We start from the raw sequence: 14,830 nt of genomic DNA on the forward strand, positions 1-14,830 counted from the left end.
TTCCCTAATATGGAATTAGGGAAACCAATGGAAAGCAGCACCTTCTATGGACACTCTTGTTTAAAGCAGTGTGGCTACAATTAGCAATAATTATTATGGTTAATAGGAATTTCTAACAGTTATATGTTTACTTTATCACATTTTAATTACTGCCAAAATTGTATTGAGTTGTTCCTTACTACTAGCTATCTGTAGTTTCTGTGATGAATAACTGATACAATCCTAAAGACATACAGAGCCTGATTTACTGAAGTGTAAAATGTTAACACTAACATGCAAAGATAAGATTGTTTTCAATAATAAACACCTTTCATTAAATAAACGTGTTCCAACTGCTGTCTATCTATCATGCTGATGCTTTGGCTTCCATACTTTTTGACCTGGAAAAATATAATGAAAGGTATTCTGATTTTTTTATTTCATTTGATGCATGCTTGTTCTGGGTCTGAAGCTCAGAAATATAAATGTTAGGCACAGACATTCAATTAGCATTTTCAGAAAAAGGTCAGCAGCTGCAACCATATATTTCTCTCATGATAGGTATATAAAATACTATAGTCTCCCTTTAAATCATTCTGATGGCTAGGGGGAAGATCAGAAGAGGCACATATACTGTATTTCTGCGTGGCAAGGGGTTGGGATAGCACTGACATCACTGGCCAAATATCACTGTTCTAACCTCCCTGCCCACTCTATAAAATAAAAAGAAAAACTTTTAGAGACACTTTCAGAGATTTAGATAATGTTCCTTTGAAATCAATACTGTTAGTTCTGTTACTGTTTGAGTGCTTTAAATGTTTGCTTTTCCTTTCTAGGTGTGGAGAGATGCTGCTACCCAACTATTTTATTCTCTTAGCACAGCCTGGGGAGGACTGATTGCTCTTTCATCCTATAACAAATTCCAGAACAACTGCTACTGGCACTCCATCGTGGTTTCCATTATAAACTGCCTGACCAGCATCCTTGCAGGATTTGCTATCTTCTCCATCCTTGGTCACATGGCTCTAGTGTCAGGCAAAAAGGTTCCCGATAATGTGGATGAGGGTAATTCCCCTTTTTTATTGTTTTTAAAACAGCGTTGTTTTGGTAACAGAGTTGCTACCTGTAGTAAATAGATTTTCATGCTACAGGCTCACCATTGTGGATTGCTAATTGGTATTTGGTATGATACTGTATATCTAAAAAGAAAAAACCCAAAAAACACATGTTCTCAGTAATGTTTTGTCTGGAGTTCTTCCTGGACCATAACCATGTCCCTTTTTGAGTGATAATAAGTCTTACTTAAAGGACAATTGTAATTTTTTTTTTAGTGCTGCCCACGAGGTATTATACTTACCTTGAGCTCCAATCCAGCAATCTTCACTGTAATGTCCCACCCAAACAGCCTTACCTCCAAAAATATCCACTTCTCACTGCACATGTGCACTATAACCCCATTCATTACTATGGGAAAGCTGTACTCATGGCAGTCTTAATCTGTCACTCAGAGTATAGCTTTCCCATAGGAATGAATAGGGCTGTGGCTGTAAGAAGCTGCCATATTTTGGAGGAAATGCTGTGCGGTTCTAAGCTCAAGCAGGGCCATACAACTAATAAAACTGGATTAAGACTGAAAGTAATTATAAGACTTCATGGCCAACACCAAGGGGTTGATTTACTAAAACAGGAGAATCTGTGTATGGTAGCCAATCACCTTCTAGCCTCAGCTTATTCAATTAAACTTTGACAATAAACACTGGAAGCTGAATGGTTTCTATGCAGAGCTGCAACAAATTTTGCACTGTCCAGTTTTAGTAATTCAACCTTTAAGTGGGATGGGGGAATCAATTAAGAAATAAAATAAATATACAGGTATTTTTTTAGGATAAATGTTCAAACTTATTCCCTCAATATTATAAATGGCTTGATTATGGTAAATATCTAAATCAACACACCTATACTCATATATGTGTATTGATTTAGAAATTTAATATCAATGAGCTATTCAGAATTCCGAGAGAATATTTTTGAACAATTATTTTAAAAAAATCATGGCCCCAATGGAATAGAAACACATACATTAACACATGTTAATTCTGTTGGAGTGTAGTATATTTACCCTCTAGGCATCCCTATCCTCAGGATTTTCTTCATACAAATGTCAATAACGACGTAATATATATATAGATTTTGTTGTTTGTTGTGGAAAAAAAATGTATAGTTTGCATACATACTGTATGTACAATATTTCTAATATATATATATATATATATATATATATATATATATATATATATATATATATATATATATATATATATTTCATTTATAAAAGTATAGCTTGATTATACTCTAGAAGCCAGCAATGATGGTTAACATATCTCTGTCCTAACAGGTAACCACTTGTGAGTGCATGGCCAAATATTACTTCTGTCACTTATCAAAAGATATCAAAAGACATTCTTGTTTTCAGCCTGGCTTCACCATCTTTTAAGTCACTAGCCTGGTACAAACATGTGGCCAGTTAGTCTGAAAGGTCTGAACTCCTTTCTTAAATGTTCATTCCATGGCCGTAAGTTAGAAAGCAGTAAAACGAGAATGAAAGCCCTAGTCACCAATCAGTAACTCCCATGTTTCAATTTTTAACAGATTCACTTTAAAACACCTAACATGCACAATAATACATTTTATTGATCAAAAAACGTATCTTAATATTACCTATCATCTTACAGGATTTGGACTGGCATTCATTGCTTACCCTGATGCATTGGCCAGGCTTCCAGTGTCTCCCCTCTGGTCTATTTTATTCTTCTGTATGCTCCTGGCATTGGGACTCGACTCTCAGTTTGCACTAATTGGTGAGTCACATAGATATTCTATGCCCCTTTCATTCTAATACAGTGTTTACTCCAATGTGAGTTTTTCCTTTTTTCTCTAGTAAATAAGCCTGAACAATATGTGTGTAGCAATGACCTTCGAAGGAACTGTTGAATTTTATTGGATTCCTCCACCTTACCAATGGCCTCCCCTGCTGGCTTGAATATATATGGAGATGGGGTTAAGGGCACATGATACCCTAAACATGAACAATATATCTGGCCTTTTCAAGTCAGCAAAAAATTGCTGGTGGCTCTAATTTTTCTAGTAGCAGCCTCCCAGTAATATCAAAGTTGATGACAGCTGTAATGCTGTATTGACAGCTTGCCCCTACAAATAGATCAGATAATAACCACAAATTTGTGGCCCTAAATTCTTTAGTAGCAGTCTCCCAGTGACAATGGCTCTTTAAGTACCTCTTGGCAACTAAAGATACTGCAGTAGCAGCCTCCCAACAGGAACTGGTCTTCAGGCCAAGTAGTCACAAATACCTTACAAAGCTGAGTTATGCAATCCCCACCTGAGAGAAGATCTCCCTAAGCTCTCATTCTTTCACAAAGCAAACCCCTCTGAGAATGCTTCTTAATGGTAGCCACATTCCTAGTTCTCTAGCACTAACACTGACTAGCTTAGATTTCTTGGATCATTGCCCCAGGAAAGACCTTTCCCTGTGATCAGATCCTCCTCAGCTATCCGACCTGGGAGGTAAGAATTGGACACTCTAAATGCACATTCTCAACAGACAGAGGCTGGGAGAGAAAGACCATTTTAGAAGCTCTCTCTAAATATTTATTAACTTCTCCAGCTCACATCACTGGCAAGAATCCTCCAGTGACTGGCTGGGGAAAAAAATATTCATTACTCAAAACACTGTATCTTATCACTCTAGCTACTGGAGAATACTCCCCAGAAGAAGGCAGTAACAAGCAATGTCCTTGAGCTTAGGAGAAACCTAATGTTTCCCGATAATATAAACAAATCTCAGGCTGTGCTCATCACAGTCCAACAGCCCAATATGATCGCAAGGACAAAGATCAGGGTATTTATAGCACACATTGCATGAAAATGTAATTCATACCAGAAGTTTAGGTGTAAAATAAGTATTATTCAGTTTTATTCTTTTCCTCTTTGACATAAAGGTTTTAAGTCAGGAAAGGGGGAGGGGAGCAACAATTTTATATTGGGGGCTAGCTAATTTGCATTTTTACCCCAATGGACCCCAAAGACGCAATGACAATGTCAGAAGCACTTGTTTTATTACAGCAATTTTTTTATTTGTTGGAAAATCTACATGTGAACTGACCTTCTCAATCAGATCAGAGAAATATCATGTTCATTAAGTTTGTATTGTGTAAATTGTTGTAAAAGCTGTGCAAGGAAGCATGACTACCCCTAACCTTGGATTTGATGTCACATTTTAAGACCATTAAGACCATTTATTATAGAGTACAATTAAACTTCAGGAAAATCTTTTTTTTTTTCTAATTTTAGAACTTCTGTCAGTTTTTATGTATGTCTTGTGGACATTTCTCCTCATGTCCTCTTCCAGAGACACAACAGGAAGAATGAAACAAACTGAGGGTAGATCCCAACTTTAACAGTTGTCACTCGAACAAGTGTCCCCTCTCCTCTTGCTTGTGATGTTTTGTATTCATCTTCATTGAGTGAATCTTTTAGATGACAACACAAAAGCAATAAATGCCTAAAAGGTATTTTAATCCTTACACAAAAAATATATTTATCTAAGGTTTTGAGAGCCTCCAAAGTAGAAGCACATGTTTAACCACTTCCAGACCGGACACTTTTACCCCCTTCCTGACCAGGGCAATTTTCAGCTTTTAGCGCTATCACACTTTGAATGACAATTGCGCGGTCATGCAACACTGTACCCAAATGAATTTTTTTACCATTTTTTTTAGATAGATAAAGCTTTATTTTGGTGGTATTTATTCACCACTGGGATTTGTATTTTTTTGCTATGTAAATGAAATGTCCAAAAAATTTTTAAAAAAGTGTTTTTTTAATAAAATTTTGCAAATAAATAATATTTCATCATAAATCTTAGCCAAAATTTATTCCGTTATCTTTTTAGTAAAAAAGAAAAATCCAAATTAGTTTATAAGCAAAAATTATAATTTTTAAACATTTTTTTTTACATTTTTATTTTATTTTTTTATATTATTATTTTTTATTTTTATTTTTTTTTTTTACATACTGTCACCCTAGCAGTACAGTGTCACCATGGTGACACTGTACTACTTGTGAGGGGTGATAAAGATTTTTTTTTTTTTTTTTTACACTGATTGCTTTTACACCCATATAGGATGTAAAAGCAATCATTTCTCTTTCTCTCTGTGTGCATTCCTGCACTCATTGAGAAATACAGAGTGAGCTGTGATTGGTCACAGCTTGTCACATGGTACAAGGCTTTTGTGAATAGCCTTGTACCATGTGACCTCTGTGATCATTCACAGATTTCACACATAGTAAGCAATGATGTCAGAAGTGACATCTTGCTTACTACTTTGCATGTGATCACTGATTGGCCAATCAGTGATCACATGATCGGGACCTCGTACAGAGGTCCCGTCCGACGATCGGTGTTTCACTGTGTCCGGAGGACACAGCGGGCACTGGATCGCAGTGCTGCGCGCTCCCAGGGAGCACGCACAAGCAGGGTGCAGGGAGGCCATTTATAGACGGCCACCCGACCCTGCAGTGCCACCGTCCGTTTATATACAACGGCCGGTCGGGAAGTGGTTAAATGGATAGACTGAGGGCAGGTGAACCAGAGGGAGCCCACCCCTTCTTAAAGGTACAGGGGTGCACTAAACACCCAGCATATAGCACAATGGCAGCCAGGGTGTACAGTGCACCCTCTCACCAGCATATCAACTGTACAAAAAATGGCCACTGCCCTAATTTATAACTGGCCTTCACAATAAGGAAAACATGGAAAGGCGACGCATGTCAAACAATAAAAGAGAAAAATTCCCAGCTCAACTTACCAACCAGCTTGCGAACAAACTGAATTGTCCTGTCTAACAGTTTATGTTAAAACGGGTTTAATTAGCACACATTTGCAAATACAAGTGTAAGCTGCAGAGTCTCTTCTCAGCATCCCAGTATTCTTCAGTTCCTAATTCTAAATTTTGAGAACCTCCATAGTTGAAGCACATGTATAAATGGATAGTCTGAGGGCAGGTGAGCCTGAGGGAGCCCACCCCTCCTAAAAGGTACAGGGACACATATATACACATGCTAATACTATGGAGGCTCTCAAAATTTAGAGTTAGGAACTGCAGAATATTGGGTGCCGTGAAGAGGCTATGCAGCTTACGCATGTATTTGCAAATGTGTGCTAACTAAATCCCTGTTTTTAACGCATACTGTTAGACAGGACAATTCGATTTGTTCGCAAGCTGGTCGGTAAGTTGAGCTGAGAATTTTTCCCTTTTATTGTTTGTCAATATTGAGTTGGCCCACCCTTTCCAGCCTATAACATCTTCAATTCTTCTGGGAAGGCTGTCCACAAGGTTTAGGAGTGTGTCTATGGGAATAGTTGACCACTCTTCCAGAAGCACATTTGTGAGGTAAGGCACTGATGTTGGATGAGAAGGCCTGACTCGCAGTTCCACTCTAATTCATCCCAAAGGTGTTCTATGGGGTTGAGGTCTGGACTCTGTGTAGGCCAGTCAAATTCTCCGCCCCAAACTCGCTCATCCACGTCTTTATAGACCTTGCTTTGTGCACTGGTGCGCAGTCATGTTGGAACAGGAAGGGGCCATCCCCAAACTGTTTCCACAAGGTTGAGAGCATGAAATGGTCCAAAATGTCTTGTTATGCTGATGCCTTAAGAGATCCCTTTGCTGGAACTAAGGGGCCAAGCCTAACCCCTGAAAAACAACCCCACACCATAATCCACCCTCCACCAAACTTTACACTTGGCACAATGCAGTCAGGCAAGTACTGTTCTCCTGGCAACCGCAAAACGCAGACACATCCATCAGATTGCCATACAGGGATGCGTGAATCATCACTCCAGAGAACACACCTCCACTGCTCTAGAGTTGTGACGTGTTTTAAACCACTGCATCCGACTCTTTGCATTGCACTTGGTGATGTAAGGCTTGGATGCAGCTGCTCATCCATGGAAACCCATTCCATTAAGCTCTCTACGCACTCTTGTGCTAATCTGAAGGCCACACAAAGTTTGGAGGTCTTTAGCTATTGACTCTGCAGAAAGCTGGCGACTTCTGAGCACTGTGATTTTATACACCTGTGGCCATGGACGTGATTGGAACACCTGAATCCAATGATTTGGAGGGGTGTCCCAATTCTTTTGGCAATATAGGGTATGTTTAATCCACTTAATTTTATTTATTTCCTTATAGAAACTCTTACAACAATACAAGATGTTTTCCCAAAAGTAATGAAAAAAATGAGGATTCCCTTGACAACGACAATATGCGCTGTGTTATTTTTATTGGGGCTCCCATGCGTTACACAGGTAAACCTTTGTCTGGCTGTTGCTGCAAGCCTTAAAATAAATACATTTAAAAGTTCACCTTTTGACAAAAATTAATAAATGTGCTTTTTTTTGCAAGTAAAAAATGTGCATTTATTAATTTTTGTTGCAGGAGCCTGTAAAGCATTGCACCAGCTATCAGCAGATTACTGGCACCATGCAGGTCTTCTGCAGACCTTTTAGTATATTTGCTTGATCGTACATCCCGTATGAGCAAGCCAATACACTCTGACAGAAAGAACAGAAAGAATCAATGAACTACCACAGTGCTCACAGCGCCGTCGTAGTTCATGGAGAAAAACAAGACAACAGGTGCTAAGGCTGTCGGGACTTGTTGTTTTGTCATTCACGGAGGACTGTGAATGTGTGATGTGGTTGAATAAGTGAAGTCCCAGCATGACCGTGTTTTTTTTTTTGTACATTTTGATAGCTGTTGGGGGAGAAGATTCCTTGCTAGCTGTCAAAACTGGGGAATGGGGAGGAGAGGGAACTGGTCCTTTCATAACTGAATATGGGTGTAACATGTTATGAAATGTGAACTTATCCTTTAAATGTTCTTCATGATTAGTAAGACCTGGAAAATTGGAAACGCTGCGAAATGTTCCTTTTTTCTTAAAATTGTAGATTTATTCCTAACATACAAAAACAAGTAAAAAAATTTAATCCTTAATCAATGTTTCCCTAGGATGGTATTACTGAATTGGAATGGCTTCACAAATATGGGTATGGGTAGATTGGGGTGTGTCCTTTTATCTGATACAGTATTTGGAAAGATTTAATAGCATCCTTATTTTACTTAATCAAAGGGTCAATCCAAGCAAAAAAATAATAGTCTAGTTCTAGGTGAGCTGAAATATCATCTATCTTTTTTAAATCTCTTGTGGAGTGAGATCTACATAACATATTTGCCAAGTACTTTAAATCCTACCTTGGAGTGTTGGGTTTTCCTTTTTGGGTGATTCCACTCCTTTCCCAAATTTATAGAAAATAGTATAAACGAAATTAAAAAAATCTAATATAGAGAGCAGAACTTCAGGCAATGACTTTCATAGGTTTGCCAACCTGTGATTTAAAACATGAGTCTGCCAGCTTGACCTTCCCAACAAATATAAAAAGCCACTCTCCATCATTTACCAAAAAAACTGATACATATATATTCTGGGTGACCTAAAACATTGAGAAAGAATATTACTTTCTTCATCAATTAAATTAATTTACCAAATAAAGTCCTGGTACAAAATATATTTTACTTTCTGTTGGTGGGGCCTAGGTTATAGGCGAAAAAAAACGCCAAAGTTTTAAATAATTCAAAAGCTCTATACATGGTGTATTAGAAATAGCAGACAAAAATTTAACTGATTATCTCTACAGTCAGGAATATATTGGGTAAACCTCATTGACTCATTTTGTGGTGGATGGGCTCTTCTATTTACCGCTGTTTTGGAGCTGGTGGCTGTGATCTGGATATATGGTATGTACTTTAACATGTTCTCACTTATTATGACTGTGCACTATGCATATGTACATTACAACATACTAGGATCAATTACAAAAGCTGCTAATCCTTTGAGAAGCTGTTATTTTTTGAATACCACACTTTAAAAAGCTCATAAAATCTAAAATCTCAGTTTTAAAGCTGCATAAAACTCTTTAATTACCCTGCTCTGCAAGTAGTGGTAACAAACATAGTATATGTTGGTGTCTGTGTTGTACCTTACACTGTGAGCCATAGCTGTCCAACAGGATTGTTGTCTGAATATTTTAGGAGCAGTTTGCTAAAAAAATAAAAAGCCCACCTATCTAAGTCACATCAAAATTTACATTGAGGTAAGAGTAAAAATGTCAATCCAAATGTTTTATCATTTAAAATACATTACAGTTTTTACCTTCATTTTATCATGATTAACCTTTGAAAATCATACATTTGACAAGTGTGATAGATGATATTACTGTTCATTTTAATAGGTGGCAATAGAGTTATCCTGGATATAGAGATGATGCTTGGGAAGAAGCACTGGATATTCTGGCTGTGGTGGAGAGTATGCTGGTATTTTGTATCCCCTGTATTACTAGCAGTAAGTTCTATCATGGCTCTATCCATTTATAACAATTGAGCGTAGTCATATATTGAGGTACATCTTGACACAAAGTGATCACTTCAATTTGGACTGTTGTAATTTCTGTAATGCATTTATTTGTCCACTTCAAAACAAAAGGTTTACAATTTTGTGTGTTTTTTTAATTTCTGTGTCCATAATTAACATTTAAAACTTAAATTGTCTTTTTAATTATTGCATAAAAATACTTAATATGGTATATATGACTTACAGCCAGCAGGGCAAAGACTAGGCTCCTCTTCACATTGCACCCCTTTACCTCTAGTAGCACTACCCCTGTAGGAGCCGCTGTATGATAGCTCAGGGTTCTTTTTCCCAGTAGTTGCCCAGCAGCCAGGCACAGAAATTGCATACTTGAAACTGCTGCACTCTTAGTAACATTTTGGGTAATTGTTGGGACTTTTTCTATATAAATTGCATGCATATTTTGCTTACTTGAGGTAGGTACAGTGCAGCCTTCACTTATTATAATTTCTATGAGATTGTGTTTACATACAATTTAAGCAGCTACTCACAATTGGTGTTCTTGTTATTGTTTTAAATTTTGAGCAGAGTCCCTTCACAAAGAAGTAGATAGACTGAGCTCTTCAGGACACCAGCTGATGTCCCTTTGACACACGCATCTGACTCTCTAGCACCAGAAAGAAGGCAGCAGCCCACAGTCACTAGAATCTCTCAAACCAGTCTGTACTCCCAAATGTCTTTAGATGATGGTTGCCTCTGGCAAAAATGTCATCTAAGGATCTAGTCCAAATACCTAGTAAAGATATCTGGACTAGATCCTCAGATGACAACCCCTTAGTCAGTTTCCAGCAACTTTCTGCATCTAGGTCCCTCAACTAGCCAAGCTGAGGCTTCATGATCAGTGAGCACATGGCGGGGTTGCCTAAAGGGGGCAACCAGCTACCCTTAGGCTGTGTTCCTCCCCTGCAGAGAAAAACAACTGTGCTCCAGGTCTCAGACTATTTATACCCATTTCCAGCAGCTACCTGTGCAGGGCTTCACAATGATTGGCTAGGGCAGTATAAATATTCATGTTACCCATTTACATTACTCCACACCTATGTTCCAGAACTAACCAGAGAGTTCTGAAAGAACAGGGTGAGAGCAATCAAACCTGTAGCCTGTGAGACATACTGTAGAGCACACCTAACCAGTCACATGCAGCTGCACTGATTACAGTGAGCTAGAGCTAAAATTGCATAACCCATAAACTGAAGTAACACTGATTACAGTGAGACAAGCTAAAGTTACCTAACATTTTGCTTACTTAAGGTAGGTACAGTGCAGCCTTCACTTATTATAATTTCTATGAGATTGTAGCTACACACAATTTAGGCAGCTGCTCACAATTGGCATTTTTGTTATTGTTTTAAATTTGAGCAGAGTCCCTTCACAAAGAAGTAGATAGACTGAACTCTTCAGGACACCAGCTGATGTCACTTTGACACACGCATCTGACTCTCTAGCACCAGAAAGAAGGCAGCAGTCCACAGTCACTAGAATCTCTCAAACCAGTCTGTACTCCCAAATGTCCTCAGATGATGGTTGCCTCTGGCCAAAATGTCATCTAAGGATCTAGTCCAAATACCTAGTAAAGATATCTGGACTAGATCCTCAGATGACAACGCCTTAGTCAGTTTCCAGCAACTTTCAGCACCTAAGTCCCTCAACTAGCCAAGCTGAGACTTCACGATCAGTGAGCACATGGCGGGGTTGCCTAAAGAGGGCAACCAGCCACCCTGAGGCTGTGCTCTTCCTCTGCAGGAAAAAACAACTCTGTTCCAGGTCTCAGACTATTTATACCCATTTCCAGCAGCTACCTGTGCAGGGCTTCACAATGATTGGCTAGGACAGTATAAATATTCATGCTACCCATTTACATTACTCCGCACCTATGGTCCAGAACTATCCAGAGAGTTCTGAAAGGACAGGGTGACAGCAATTAAATCTGTAGCCTGTGAGACATACTGTAGAACAGACCTAACCAATCACATGCAGCTGCACTGATTACAGTGAGCTAGAGCTAAAATTGCATAACCCATAAACTGAAGTAACACTGATTACAGTGAGACAAGCTAAATTTACCTAACACAAAAACACAAATCCACTGAACACAGCCCAAACTAAAACAATCTAATCCAAGCACCTATCTAGGAGGGTGCTGCACTTACATAAAAATGCAAGGTCGTTTTATGTTGCAACCCCCCTCCCTTGTAAAAAATGTGCAGCAAAAGTAATTAAAAAAAATCACAAGAAAAATAAAGAGAAAACATATGTCTACCCTATGTCTGCTTCTTGTAATAATGCCTGTGGGTCTTACTGCAAGATCCTAGGAAAGCTCAGGATACCAAATGTCATATAAAGACACTCTATCACTGCGCAGAAGCAATTGTTCAAGGGATTTGGAATGCTCACTTTTCCTAGAATCCCATGTAGAGGCCCAGTGTAAGGGTGTAAGATAAGATTTTCTTCTACAATTTTATTTACATTTTGCTGGTTGCTTGAGGGGGTCTGCAATAAAGGCAAATTAACTGCTTTGCTGAAAGATGCCTGTTGTGGACAAAGTTCAGTAATTAAAGCTTAGATTACAAGAAAAGCTGAATGAGTCTGGAGAGTTGAGAAACACTACAGTTGTTATATTCCTGCATATGTAATAGCTTCTTAATTTTTCATATATAAACCATTTTACTTTATGTCATTTTTTAAAGGTCATTTTAATCTGGTCTTTGGTCACATACGAAACTACAGCATATGCTGGTGTAGTTTACCCACAATGGGCAATTATATTAAGATTTTTAATGGTCGTCTTCTGCCTTATATGGATTCCTGTCATTGGTATTGTGAAGGTCATTCAAGCCAAAGGGAACATTTTTCAGGTATGGAAAAGCACTTCCTATGCTAGATCTAGGTTAGAGTATAAACACTTTGCTATCCAAAAGCAAGCCCAAAAAAGCTGAACAATACAGAACCCAAGAACCTTTTTTTTTTACAGAATGGCCTCCTATAATATGTCAATGAACATTCATACTAAACTAATTTTCTTTTGTTATTGTAGCATATTGCAAGCTGTTGTAGACCAACTGAAAACTAGGGACCTGCCCTGGTGAAGAATCGTGGAGAGAGGTACAAAGATATGAAGGATGGCACTGTCCAGGAGTAAGACAAAGGAGTGGAAATTCCAGACATTAAAGGATTTGATAATGTTTCATTTCAGAGAGACTAAATTTAGACACCTCATATGCAGGGGCGGACTGACCATTTGGAAACTCGGGCACTGCCCGAGGGCCCGGGGTCAGTAGAGGGCCCCATGAGATGCCCCTGGTACCTTTTTCATAGGCTTTTTTGAGTTTGGGCAAGTACACAGGGGCCCCATGATCCCCTATTGCCCAGGGGCCCCATGAGCTGTCAGTCCGCCCCTGCTCATATGTATATACCTTGGTTATCTCTGATAGACTGAAGAATCCATAGACTAACTGCTAAACGGCATCAAGAGGTTTGCTAGAGTGACAAGGAGCTTAATTAGAGCTTTGTAATAATGCACAAGTCACTTTTTTCAAATTCCTTATTTAGGATTAGCAGTATCCAACACTGTTTGTATAACTGCAGCATGAACAATAAAATCCTACATGTACAGGCCATCATCAGGTAACAATACAACCCAACCAACAAAAAAATGGAGAACAATGCTATTGATAGGGAACCCTGCACAATAGAGTAGACATAAATTTAGATTGAAACACAAAAGATATGGTTTCACTTTGATCTCTGTGTCCATTTGCAAACTGGTCATGTCACAAATTTGAGGACATGACTGTAACAGAGCAGGACACTGCATTTTTCTTTTAATTAGAAGAGTGAAAAAATACAGGGAGTACCGGAGAGAAAATAGAAAACAATGGAAAAAATGAGGGGGGGGGGTTGCTCGAAAAAAGGGGGGGGGCCTGGGAGGGCCAAGGATGGGATAATATGAAAAATATCAATGGCCAAAAAAAAAACTGAATGCCAACTAGGGCCAGTCTCGAAAAGAGTCTTATTTTCAAGCTCAAGATATGCACATGGGGCATAGAAAGTGTAAAACACTGTGTGAATGTTACACGTGCTAAATAAAAGGCAGATGTACATAACAATACTTTCTATTAATAAAAAGAAAACATGTTTTTGCATTGATGTTTTTGAGGTAACTATACAGAAAATTACAGAATGAAATATTGCATAGAAATGTTAATCTGTTTTCAACTTTCTCTTAAGGTTAATGCAAACCCTAACTAATATTTGCTTTAAAGTAGAAGTGATAGCAAAACCTTTTTTTTTTTTCATTTTGGATAGGGTAAGGGAGGGTTATAACTCGTCAAGTTTTGTTGCCATCCCTGGCCCATTGGGGAGTCTTCATTTCCTCTGCAATAGCCACAGTAGAAAGTGAGAGGAAATCCCTCCAGAGTGAAAGAAATCTTTGGTAGTCACTAGAGTACTAGTATCCCAATTGGAAGAATTTTGCCTTCAGTTATACTTTAAGCAATGTGCATTGTAAACAAGTACAGATGCTTTGCAAGTTACTACATTTATACATCAAATAAAATATAGATGAAGACATCCTCAGCTTTATCATACACATCATACTATATATTGATACTATTATGCCAAAGACACATTACATATCTTTTATTTTTTTAACAATCAGACATAAAACAGTTCAAATACAAATCATTACTGAGTCCCTGTGGTGAGAGGGGGTATTTACCAAAACTGGAGAGTGCAAAATGTGGTGCAACTCTGTAAAGAAACCAATCAACTTCCAGGTTTCATTGCCAAAGCTTAATTAAACTATCAGCTGCAGTTAGAAGCTGATTGGCCATACACGGGTCGAATTCCGAACAAATTTTCTTTAGAAAATCGTAAATTTTGTGCGTTTTGTAATCCGATGGCGCCACCATTGATTTCGAAGTTCAACCAACCAAGCCTTCGGTTTCTCCTCATGCTGCTACAGAAAAGAATTTTCATGGCCTAGAATTTTCTTTTCTTTCCAGGTCATAGGTTTCTATCCAACTGTCAGAAGTGTCTCCTGGTTCTCTTGTGCATTCTGTGTTTATCCCACCAACCTCTACCTCACTATGAAACTCATTAGTGGCCTTGAAAAGATTCATAAAATACTGGTGTGCATAACTGGACAATAAGACAATACTTTAGCTGGACATGCGTACAGCGGCGTATTCACTGTAAGGCAAACAAGGTGTTTGCCTAGGGCAGCAATTTTCAGGAAGGTAGTGCGCCTCCCCCAGGAAGGAGTGGCAGGTACGTGGACCTGGTGAAGAGGCTGCACACTGCTGGA

General features: G+C 38.5%; 1 pseudogene; it reads left to right on the top strand.

Annotated features, from left to right (window-relative positions):
• Nucleotides 1-12,664, top strand: part of LOC149440939 (sodium- and chloride-dependent neutral and basic amino acid transporter B(0+)-like) — a 32,533-nt pseudogene extending 19,869 nt beyond the window's left edge.
• Nucleotides 12,665-14,830: the final 2,166 nt, after the last annotated feature.

This window comes from Staurois parvus, unplaced genomic scaffold, assembly GCF_062004578.1.
Source record: "Staurois parvus isolate SC_StPar_1 unplaced genomic scaffold, SC_StPar_1.0 ptg001045l, whole genome shotgun sequence".
NCBI lineage: Eukaryota > Metazoa > Chordata > Amphibia > Anura > Ranidae > Staurois > Staurois parvus.